The sequence below is a fragment of the Panthera leo genome, chromosome A1 (assembly GCF_018350215.1).
Source record: "Panthera leo isolate Ple1 chromosome A1, P.leo_Ple1_pat1.1, whole genome shotgun sequence".
Lineage (NCBI taxonomy): Eukaryota > Metazoa > Chordata > Mammalia > Carnivora > Felidae > Panthera > Panthera leo.
Genome location: NC_056679.1, coordinates 162,803,626 through 162,816,369, shown reverse-complemented (window position 1 = coordinate 162,816,369; position 12,744 = coordinate 162,803,626). Strand labels below are relative to the sequence as shown.

The 12,744-nt window shown below is 35.0% G+C and overlaps 1 protein-coding gene across 20 annotated transcripts in view; it reads left to right on the top strand.

Moving 5' to 3' along the window:
- SLCO4C1 (solute carrier organic anion transporter family member 4C1) overlaps positions 1 to 12,744 on the top strand; it is a 129,665-nt gene that overhangs the window by 26,427 nt on the left and 90,494 nt on the right. The gene's annotated exons all lie outside the window — the stretch shown is intronic.

Here is a 12,744-nt window from a genome sequence, read left to right as displayed (position 1 = left end):
GATTAATAATCTTATTCTGCAAAAACTCTTTGCCACTGTAACGTAATCAAAGATGTAGTAATGTCCTATTCACGGTCCCAGGAATTACGATGGGGACTCTCAGAGGACCATCTTGGAGTTCTTGCTTAACATATTTTATGTAGGAGAGGAACTGGAACCCTGTTCTGGACAAGCAGGGATTCTCTCTAGTTGAGATGGATGTTCCTCATATGTAAATTTTTGAGCTTTTACCTTTTTCCCCACATACAGAGATTGCTGTATTCATATTTAGAATCTTTCTGTGGAACCTCACCTCTGTGACAAACTGTATTTTTCTGCCCCACCTCACTTGCTTCACTGTGATTCTAGGTAGGCAGTAGTCTTCATACAGCTTGTTCACATTTATTTAGGTGTATTTAGTTTCTTTTTTCTATTGTAAATTGTTTTTTCTTCTATCACATTATCCAACTTGAACATGTGATACTTACTGACTTTTCATATATTTTATGTTTATAAATAAACTTATATTACTAAATTTTCTTACTGTTTTTAGTAGTTTTTCCATTGATTTTTTTTCACTGTTCCTGAAAGAATTTGTAATTTCTGCATATAGAGTTAGTTTTACCTCTTGATCCTTGATCATAGGCCTCAAGGTTCTTTCTCCCCACAATACAATACTGAAAAGTTGCAAAGATAGTGAGTATCCTTGTCTTACTTCTTTCTGACTTTAGTAGTATGTATGTGCATATGTATATGCATGTATATATCCATACTTACATGCCCATATATTTATTTGATCATGTTAGAGACATATCTGTTCCTGTTTTATGTTGATTATGTGATTTGTAGTTGACATTTGTCATATGTCTACTTAAAATCTATGAAAGTGATCGTTGAGTTTTCTAATTAGATCTAATATATTAAATTTTCTTAATAAATTTCTAAAGCATGCATCTTTAAAGAGTCATGCTACCTTTTTTTAATATGTTGCTGGATTTTGTTGCTAATATATTTTTTTGTATTGATACTTAGAGATGAGATTGGTCTATTAGTTTCTGCTGTTGTTGATCTTTTTCATGTGGTATCAATATTACCAAGTATTTTGGTTATTTATGGGGTGTATGGGTGGCTCAGTTGGTTAAGTGTCCAACTCTTGATTTCGGCTCAGATCATGATCTCATGGTTCCTGAAATCCAGCCCTGCATCAGGCTCTACAACTGACAGTGTGTAGCTGGCTTATGATTCTCTTTTCCTCTCTCTCTGCCCCTCCCTTGCTCATGTTCTCGTTCTCTCGCTCTCTCTCAAAATAAATGAATAACTTAAAAAATATTTTGGTAATTTTTAATCCTTTTTCTATATTCTGGAATAATTTGAATAGCATTAGGTATGTAAAAGTTTTGGCAAAATTGATCTCTGAAACTATCTGGTCTTGGGAATTAATTTCTTGTTTTTCAAATATATTTGCTAGAAATTTGCTCTAAGTAGTCTCTTGTGAATTTTAAAAAGTCATCTCCTTTTAGTTCATTTCCTTTTTTTCCGTGTATTTGTATAGTTTTAATTTCTGCTTTTTCATTATGTTAGTCAGTGGTTTATTTTATTGATTATTTCAAAGGATTTACTTTTTATTAACATTATTTTTTATTTCATTAATCATATTTCTAGTCATTTGTTAATTCTTTATTGCTTTAATTAGAGGGTCCTCCTCATTCTATTCCCTTTTTAGTATTTTTTTTCTAGATATTCTTTTGCATTTTATTTCCTCCATAGATATTCTATCATAAGCTCATGTTGCTCCAGTAGTATGAGTGTTGGGGGTAACTCAGAATGTGTGACTTATTTTTATATATTTAAAATTTTTATTTTCCTTTTTCTATTTGGTTCTTGTTTTGTTTGAATGAGATGCTTTCCTATAAGTACTACTTTAGTTGTAGAATATGAATTTTGATGTATTTTTTTTAGTATCATAATTTCTGAGCATTTTCATAATTCCAAAATTATTGATCCAAAAATAACTTAAGAGTTAAAATGTTTTTTAAGTTTAAATTTTTTGAATTCAACTTTTTTTATGTGCATTTTCATTTTCTATTGCATTATAAATTTCTAGTTTATTTCATTTTGGTCATAGAATGTTATTGTTATTTACTCTTTGGAATGTATATAAATATTTTTATAGCATAATATTTGGTCAATTTTTTTAGAATTGTCCTTGGGACCTAAAAATAGAAGACAAAATTTCATCATAGTGTAGAATTTGACATGTTTTCCTACATGCAGTGTTACTGATAATATTGTTTAGGTCTTATCTATCCTTGCTTATTTTATTTTTATTTTTATTTTAAATATAATCTATTGTCAAGTTAGCGAACATTTGGTGTTTATAGTGTATCCTTGCTTATTTTTAATAATTTTCACTCTTGGACTGAGAAAGATGAATATTAAAGTCTCTTCTACATTTTTCTGTCTATTCTTACATGTCTCATACTATCTGCCTGATTAATATTGTTGCTGTATATTTTTATTTTTAATTTTTATGAAAGTGTAAGACTTTAGTTGTAATTGTAATTTTTTTTTTTTACTAGGTATTTAGAACAATTTTAGATATACAGAATAATTGTGAAGGTAGTATTAGGTATGAGAGAATTTCCAAATATACCAAATATACCACAACCATTTCCCTCTATTATTATTTTTTAAACTTTATTTTAGAGAGAGAGAGAGAGAGAGAGAGCAAGTGGGAGAAAGGGGCAGAGGGAAAGAGAGAATCTTAAGCAGGCTCTATACTCAGCATGGAGCCTGACATGGGGCTCCATCCCACAGCCCTGGGAATATGACCTGAACCAAAATCAAGAGTAGGCACTCAATGGACTGAGCAACCCAGGTGCCTCAATTTCCCCCTATCATTATTACTTTGTATGCTGTATTTTTAATGATTAATGAACTAGTGTTGATATATCATCTCTTAATGTTTATACTTATTACTTGATGTCCATACTTCATTCAGGTTTCCCTAACTTTTTTCTAATGCCCTTTTTCTTTTCTTTTCTTTTTTTTTTTCAAATTTTTATTTAAATTCTAATTAGTTAACATATAGAGTTAAATTGTGCTCAGAAGTATAATTTAGGGGTTCATCACTTAGATGCTCATCACAAGTGCCGTCTTTAATACCCATCACTCATTAGGCCATTTCCCACCCACGTCTATCAACCCCGTTTGTTTTCTATAGTTAAGAGTCTCTTATGGTTTGCTTCCCTCTCTTTTTTTTCTTCTTCTTTCCCTATGTTTGTTTGTTTTGTTTCTTAAATTCCAGTTGAATGAAATCATGGTATTTGTCTTTCTTTGACTTATTTCACTTAGCATAATAAAATCTAGCTCTGTCCATGTGGTTGCAAATGGCAAGGTTCGTTCTTTTTTTTTGATGGCTGCATAATATTCTATTGTATATGTATACACCACATCTTCTTTATTCATTCATCAGTCAGTGGACATTTGGGCTCTTTTCATAATTTGACTCTTGTTGATAATTCTGCTGTAAACATTGGGGTACATGTGTCGCTTTGAATCAATATTTTTATATCCTTTGGGTAAACACCTAGTAGTGCAATAGCTGGCTTGTAGAGTAGTTCTATTTTTAATGTTTTGAGGAACCTCAATACTGTTTTCCAGAGTGGTTGTACCAGTTTGCATTCCCACCAACAGTGTAAGAGGGTTCCCCTTTCTTTGCATCCTTACCAACATCTGTTGTTTCCTGTGTTGTTAATTTTAGCCATTCTTACAGGTATGAGGTGGTATCTCATAGTAGGTTTGATTTGTATTTCCCTGACGATGAGTGATGTTAAACATCTTTTCATATGTCTATTAGCCATCTGGATGTCTTCTTTGGAAAAATGTCTATTCATGTCTTCTGCCCATTTCTTCACTGGATTGTTTGTTTTTTGGGTGTTGAGTTTGATAAGCTATAGATTTTGGATACTAACCCTTTATGAGATACGTCACTTGCAAATATCTTCTATTCCATCAGTTGCCTTTTAGTTTTATTTGTTGATTGTTTCCTTCACTGTGCAGAAACATTGTATCTTAATGAGGTTCCATTGGTTCACTTTTGCTTTTGTTTCCCTTGCCTCCAGAGACACGTCTAGGAGTAAGTTGCTGCCGCTGAGGTCCAAAAGGTTTCTGCCTGTGTTTTTGTCTAGGAGTTTGATGGTTTCCGGTCTTACATTTAGGTCTTTCATCCATTTTGAATTTATTTTTGTGTATAGTGTAAGAAAAGGGTCCAGTTTCATTATTCTGCATGTCACTGTCCAATTTTCCCAGCACCATTTGCTGAAGAGACTTCTTTCCATTGGATATTCTTTCCTGCTTAGTTGATTATATAGTTGTGGGTCCATTTCTGGGTTTTGTAGTCTGTTCCATTGATCTGTATGTGTCTTTTTTAATGCCAGTATCATATTGTCTTGATGGCTACAGCTTTGTAATATAGCTTGGAGTCTGGAATTGTGATGCCTCCAGCTTTGCTTTTCTTTTAAAAGATTGCTTTGGCTATTCAGGGTCTTTTGTGGTTCCATACAAATTTTAGGATTTTTTGTTTTAGCTCTGTGAAAAATTCTGGGGGTATTTTGATAGGGATTGCATTTAAATGTATGTATTGCTTTGGATAGTATAGACATTTTAACAATATTTGTTCTTTCAGTCCATGAGCATGGAGTGTTTTTCCATTTCTTTGTGTCCTCTTCAGGTTCTTTTATCAGTGTTTTATAGTTTTCAGAGTCTGGATAATCTTTTACCTTTTTGGTTATGTTTATTCCTAAAGTATCATATGGTTTATGGTGCAATTGTAAATGGAATCGATTCCCTGATTTCTCTTTCTGCTGCTTCATTATTAGTATATAGAAATGCAGCATATTTCTGTATGTTTATTTGTATTGTGTGATTTTAACTGAATTTGTGTATTAGTTCTAGCATATTTTGTAGTCTTTCGGGTTTTCTACATAGAGTTTCATGTTGTGTGCAAACAGTGAAAGTTTTACTTCTTCCTTGCCAGTTGGGATGCCTTTTTATTCTTTTTTTTTTCTGATTGCTGAGGCTAGAACTTCCAGTACTATGTTAAATAACAATGGTGAGAGTGGATGTCCTCCTCTTGTTCCTGACTGTGGAGGAAAACTAGTTTTTCCCCATTGAGGATGATATTAGCTGTGGGTCTTTTGTATATGGCCTTTATGATGCTGAGATATGTTCCTTCTATCCCTACTTTATTGAGGGTATTTATTAATAATGGATGCTTTACTTTGTCAAATTCTTTTTCTACATCTACTGAGAGGATCATTTTATTCTTATCCTTTTATTAATGTGGTATATCACATTGATTGATTTGAAAATATTGAATCACCTTTACCTAGGAATAAATCCCACTTGTTCATGGTGAATAATTCTTTTAATGTACTGTTGGATTCGATTTGCTGGTATCTTGTTGAGAATTGTTGCATCCGTGTGCATCAGGGATATTGGCCTGTAATTCTTGTTTTTAGTGGGGTCTTTGGTTTTGGAATTAAGGTAATGCTGGCCTGGTAGAATGAGTTTGGGTTTTTCTTCCATTTCTATTTTTTGGAAAACTGATAAGAATATGTATTAACTCTTCTTTAAATGTTTGGTATAATTCTCCTGGGAAGCCATCTGGCCCTGGACTTTTGTTGAGAGATTTTTAATTACACTGACTTCTTTGCTGGTTATCGATCCGTTCAAATTTTCTGTTTCTTCCTGTTTTAGTTTTGGTAGTTTATGTGTTTCTAGGAATTTATCCATTTCTTCCAGATTGGCCAATTTGTTGGCATATAATTTTCCATAATATTCTCTTATAATTGTTTGTATTTCTGTGATGTTGGTTGAGATCTTTCCTCTCTCATTTGTGATTTTATTTATTTGGATCCTTTCACTCTTCTTTTTGATAAGTCTGGCTTGGGGTTTATCAATTTTATTAATTTTTTCAAAGAACCAGCTCCTTGTTTCATTGATCTATTCTACTGTTTTTTGTTTATTTGTTTGTTTCTATATTATTTATTTCTACTCAAATCTTCATTATTTCCTTTCTTCTGCTGGCTTTAGGCTTCATTTGTTGCTCCTTTTCTAGCTCCCTTAGTTGTAAGGTTAGGTTATTTATTTGATATTTTTCTTGCTTCTTGAGATAGACCTTTATACTATATTGCTATATACTATATATTGCTATATACTTACCTCTTAATGACTGCTTTGGCTACATCCCAAAGATTTTGGACCATTGTGTTTTCATTTTTCATTTGTTTCCATGTATTTTTTTAATTTCTTCTTTAATTTCTTGGCTAACCCATTCATTTTTAGTAGGATGTCCTTTAACCTCCATGTATTTGGTCTTCCTGAACTTTTTCCTGTGGTTGACTTCAAGTTTCATAGGTAGGAAAATATGCATGGTATAATCTCAGTCTTTTTGTATTTATTCAGGCCTGATTTATGACCCAGTATGTGATTTATTCTGTAGAATGTCCTATATGCGCTCAAAAAGAGTGTATACTCTGCTGCTTTAAGATAAAATGTTCTGAAAGTATCTGTTAGGTCAATCTGGTCCAGTGTGTTATTCAAAGCCATGGTTTTCTTGTTGATTTTCTGATTAGATGATTTTTACATTTATGTAAGTGAGTATTAAAATCATCTACTATTACTGAATAAGATTCTTTATGTTTGTGATTAATTGATTTTTATATTTGTGTTCTTACAAGTTGGGGGCGTAAGTATTTACAATTATTAGATCTTGTTGGATAGACCCCTTTATTATGATATAGTGCCGTTCTTCATCTCTTGTTATAGTCTTTGGTTTAAAATCTAGTTTGTCTGATATAAGTAGGGCTACCCCAGCTTTCTTTTGATGTCCATTAGCATTTTAAATTGTTGTTTATGCCTTCACTTTTAATCTACAGGTGTCTTTAGGTCTAAAATGAGTCTTTTGTAGGCAGTATATTGATGGATCTTTTTTTTTTTTCCCATTCTGATACCCTATATGTTTTAAGGGGAGCATTTAGTACATTTACATTCAGAGTGATTATTGATAGATATTAATTTAGGCCATTGTATTACCTGTAAAGTCGTTGTTTCTGGCGATTTTCTGTGTTCCTTTGTAGTCTTTGTCACTTTTTTTTTTCCCCATTCAAAGAGTCCCCTATAACAGTTCTTGAAAGGCTGGTGTAGTGGTCATGAACTCCTTTAGTTTTTGTTTGTCTGGGAAACTCTGTATCTCTCCTTCTATTCTGAATGACAGCCTTGCTGTATAAAGTATTCTTGCCTACATATTTTTACCATTCAGCACGTTGAATATATCATGTCACTCCCTTCAGGCGGCCAAGTTTCTATTGATAGGTCTGCTGCTAACCTTATATGTCTTCCCTTGTAAGGTAGGCTTTTCTTTTCCCTTGCTGCTTTTAGGACTTTTCCTTATGTCCGTATTTTGCAAATTTTACTATGTATATCTTGGTGTTGGCCTGCTTTTATTGATTTTAATGAGAGGTCTCTGTGCTTGGATTTGGATGTCTGCTTCCTTCCCCAGATTAAGGAAATATCCAGGTATAATTTGCTCAAATAAACTTGCTGCTCTCTTCTGTTTTCCTCTCCTTTTGGGACTCCTAAGATAGGAATGTTATTATGCTTTATGGCTTTGCTGAGTTCCCTGAGTTTACCTTTGTGATCCAGTGTTTTTCTTTTCCTCTTCTTTATAGCTTCATTATTTTCCATAATTTTATCTTCTGTGTCACTTAATTCCTCTGCTTCTCCTATCCTGTGGTTATTATATCCGGTTGATTTTGCATCTTGGTTATAACTTTTTTTTTTTTTTTAAGGCCTGACTAGTTTTTAGGTCTTTTATTTCTGCAGTAAGGGACTACTGGTGTCTTCTATGCTTTTCTCAGGCCCAGCTAGTGTCATTATGATTGTTGTTTTAAATTCTGGATCAGACATATTACTTATATTTGTTTTTTTTTTTTAATGTTTTTATTTGTTTTTGAGAGAGAGAGAGTAAAAGAACAAGTAGGGGAGGGGCATACAGAGACAGAGGATCTGAAGCAGGCTCTGCACTAACAGCCAAGAACCTGATGTGGGGCTCGACCTCACAAACCATGAGATCATGACCTGAGCTGAAGTCGGATACTTAACTGATCTAGCTACCCAGGCACCTCTACATTTATCTTTTTTTATTAGATCCCTGGCTGTGACCTTTTATTATTCTTTCTTTTGGGATGAATTCCTGCATCTTGGCATTTTGTCTAGGTCTCTGTCTTCTTGTCTGTGTTACGAAAACCTGCTGTGTTTTCTGTTCCTGACAAAAATGCCTTTGTGAAGAAGAGGTCATATACTGTTAGGGCCTGGTGCTTCAAGAAGTGTCTCTAGTGTATGCTGTGTGCACTCTGCTGCTGTGTTTTGTCTGCTCTTTTTTAGGGCAGTCTTCTGCAGGGTTTTCCTTGCCTGCAATGGGAAGTATTTGGATCTTGTCCAGAGGGTGGCGGGTTTTAACTAGGTGTGCTCTGTCTGGTCTGCTTGTTAAAAGAGACTACATCCTATTTCCACTAGAGCTGAAGCTTTGCAGCACTCTGTGGTCGGTTGACTTGGTGTGTGGGGGGAAGTTTGTGCTGGTCTTCTCGGGGGAAGGACCCACTATTTTGGTTCTCAGGTACACTTGCCCTAGTAAAGAAGCACCTGCAGAGTGCAGAGGTGTGGGACTTGGTGTAGTGGCTGAGGTCTTCATTATTGGTGCTGTTTTGCTCCACAAAGTCCGTCCATGCTGATGGGTGGGTGAGAGAAATGGTGCCAGCCCTCTCCTTCCTCCCCAGGGAGGGGAGCTCGATCCCACCATTGTCCGGGAAGCCTTTACAGAAGAGCAAACATTCTTCCTTATGTCTCCCAGGGTTCCCTCAAATTCCTACCTTCACCCTGTCTGTATCTGGACTGTCTGCCTTCCTAGCAGTGCAGTGCACCTGTGTTTTATCTCAGGCACACTGAGTTTTAGAACTCCAAACTTTAGAGACCCAGTGTGGCGTGGACCTGTGCTGGTCCTCTCAGGGAGGGTTGCTGCACTGGGGAGGGTGCCAGCTTGTCCCAGAAGTGCAGTCATACCCATAGGCAGGAATGTGGATTATAAAATGCAGAAAAAAAAAAAAACAGAGTCCAAGTTTGCTACCCTTAGCAGGTGTTTCTCCCCTATGCTAAGGAACCAGACAGTGCAGTGGAGACTGCTGTCTCTTTCGTTCCTTGAGAAGTAATGACATCTCTCCCAGATATACTTCAAGAAGCAAAAACTGTCTTCTCACAGTTTGTCCCAGGGGTTCCTCAGATTGTGTTGTCTACTCCCAGGCCTCCTCCATTCTTCTCCACAGGGGCACATCTTCACTTGCCGGGCTCCACACCCCCACAGCGAAGACTTCTAAAACTCCAATTTTTGAGCTCCACTGGTTGAAAAAACTCACAATAATCAGCCCCTCTCATTTTCCCAGTCCATGCTTTTAGGGAAGTGTTTTTCTTGTGCTATCCCCTGTACACTGCTCTCCTCCTATCTGCTTCCCACCCCCCCCTCCAATCTCTCAGACTCTCACCTCTCTCCATGATCAGGGCTCCCCTCACTTCCCTGGCACCCATGATCCTTTTCTCCCCTAAATCACATCTCCACACCTTCTGCCTTCTACATTGTAGCCTCATCTTTCCCTCTAGTTTTGCAGTTTGTTGTCTCAGTCTTCAGATAGATTTCTTGGGTGTTCAGAATGATTAGATATTTATCTAGCTGTGTTCGAGGGATGAGGCAACCACGTACTACTTCACCGTCTTAACCTCACCTCCCTAGGCTGGATTCTTTCACTTAGCAATATGCATTTAAGATTCATCCATGCCTTTCTGTGGCTTAATATGTCATTTCTTTTTATCAATTCTAAGAAAAGCAATAAAAATAAATTATTCAGAAATAATAGAGTAGTATATTGGATATAGTAGTGTTCATAAGTAGATCTTTGTCCTTGTTTACTTGGGGAAAATAATAAAAGAAAATGTTAAGTATTAAAGAGTCTTTTATGCAGTACTGTGAAATGGGTTATAGCTGGGCTGAGATATTGATATCTCAAGGCTTAGAGAGCTGAAGTAATTACAAGAGATTTGAGCCAGAGAAAGACTGCAAAGATCAGTGACATAAAACTGAGTGTCTTTAATAAAAGATTCTCTTTGGTTAATCCAACAGAATGCTGCATCTCTGTCTTTTCCCACTAAACTTTATTACATATGAATTAAAAATACAATTGAAAAACACAAAAACATGAGTTTAAATTGTGAGTCTATTTATACACACAGGTTTTTTTCAATAAATACAGTACAGGAGATGTATTTTCTCTTCCTAATGGCTTTCTTAACATTTTCTTTTCTCTAGCTTACTTTACTGTAAGAAAATAATATACAATACATGTAACATACAAAATATGTGTTAATTAACTGTTTATCAATAAGAGTTCTCGTCAAAAATAGGCTATTAGTAAATTTTTGGGAAGCCAAAAGCTATACATGGATTTTTAACTGTGCAGGGTTTGGTGCTCCAACCCCTGCATCGTTCTCAGGTCAACTGTAAAATGTTAGGATAAAATCATGTTACTATGTACATTATCTTGGAGAAGGGAAGATTTTATAAGGCAAATATCAAAGCTAGGACCTCGAAAGTATATTTGAAACATTCATAGAAAAAATATGTAAATGACAAATAAAATAAAAAATGCTTATTGATGACCTTAAAAATTAAATTGAAAAAAATATGTGTGTTTGGTATTTTTTAACCAGTGAGATTGGTAGTAATTTAATTTTATTATGGAAGATGTTGCTGTGTTGCTGGTATGATTGCATATTTGTTTAAATTTTTGATAAGATAGTTTGGCAATATCAAAATACAAATATTTATACACTTTGACTTAGCAGTTCCACTTTTTGGAAACTACTACATATAGACTTGCATAAATATGCCAAGGAAATTATAAAAATACCTATCACAACATGTTTGTAATGACCTAAATATATTTATAATATAATAATATGTGTTATTTTTTTTTAAATGTTATTTATTTTTGAGTGAGAGAGAGAGAGCATGTGTGAGCAGGGGAGGGCAGAGAGGGAGGGAGACAGAGAATCTGTAGCAGGCTCTGTGCTGACAGCCAACAGTGCGATATGGAACTGAACTCATGAACTGCGAGATCATGACCTGAGCTGATGTTGGACGCTTAACCGAATGAGCCACCCAGGTGCCCCAGTATGTGTTATTAATTATTAATTATTAAGTATAAATTGTGGATTAAGTTGATACATTAGAAGACATTTATGCTATGGAATGTTATGACAGTACCAACAAAGAAATTTAAATACAGTTAAATTTCAAAGATGTCCGGGATGTAAGTGAAAATTGGAAGTTGTTGAGTATAGGTGTAGTATGTTTAGTATGACTGTACTTGTGTAAAAACAGTAAATGGATAGGAAACATGTGAATATGTGAGAAAGTGTCTGAAAAAAATAAAAAGAGCTGTTAACAAAGGTCATTACCTCCCTCTGAGTTACATGGAAGATCATAAAGTGGAGACAGGTGGGGGAAGGGAGAATTTTTTCTTTCTCTTGATCTTCTGTGGTATTTAGAATTTACTTAAACAAACATGTTGAAACTTCACGTATTACTTCTTCTGGAAAAAAACAAACACCAAAACCCCAGAGAATACTCACATGGTCAAAATACCTACCAGATTAGTAAAAAAATATATTTACCTATCATAAAAAAATATGAAAAATAATAAATTAAGAAATACCTGTATGTTCAATTTTGCAATGTATCAAATAATGAGATTATTCTTAGTCTAATCTACTACCTCCAAGAAAGTGAATGATGAAACCAGAAATCACAGTTCAAATATCTGACATGGCAAAGGAGGTAACACAAATAATGCAGATTTAGCCCAGTTATAGATACAAATTATCGGCCTGAATATTCATCAACCTCTTATAATCTGAACATGTACAAAATTATAGGGTATATTTTACATTAAAAAAAATAAGTATTTTGTGCAAGGGCACCTGGGTGGCTCAGTCGGTTGACATCTGACTCTAGATTTCGGCTTCTCTCATGATCCCAGAGTTATAAGATAAAGCTCCATGGTCAGGTTCCAAGCTGAGAATGGAGCCTGCTTAAGATTCTCTCTCTCTCTCTCTCTCTCTCTCTCTCTCTCTCTCTTCCTCTGCTTCTCTCTGCACTTGTGTGCGTGTTCTCTCTCTCTCTCTGTCAAATATAAATAAGTAAATAAAATAAAATATTTTATACATAAAATTTGCATTTGAAAGTTGATGGCCATGAATCAGTTAAAGAATCTTCAGGATTGGTGCTTTGGGGGTCTTACATCATTCAGGAAGTAATCTTGATCTGATATTAAGGAAGTGAAAATAGAATTAGCTAAGGCCATTGTTAAAATGCAGATTCCTAGATATTACACCAGATTCAAAGGGAAAGGGCTGGGAATATATGTATTTTTAATATTTATTTATTTATTTATTTAGAGAGTGCATGAGAAGGGAAAGGGTGGAGAGAGAAGGAGAGAGACCAGGCAGGTTCTACACTCAATGGGGAGCCCTATGTAAGGTTGGATCCCATGACTGTGAGATCATGACCTGAGCCTAAATCAAGAAAGAGCCAGATGCTTAACAACCTGAGCCACCCAGGTGTCCTGGGCTAGGAATGTATTTTTAACAAGCATC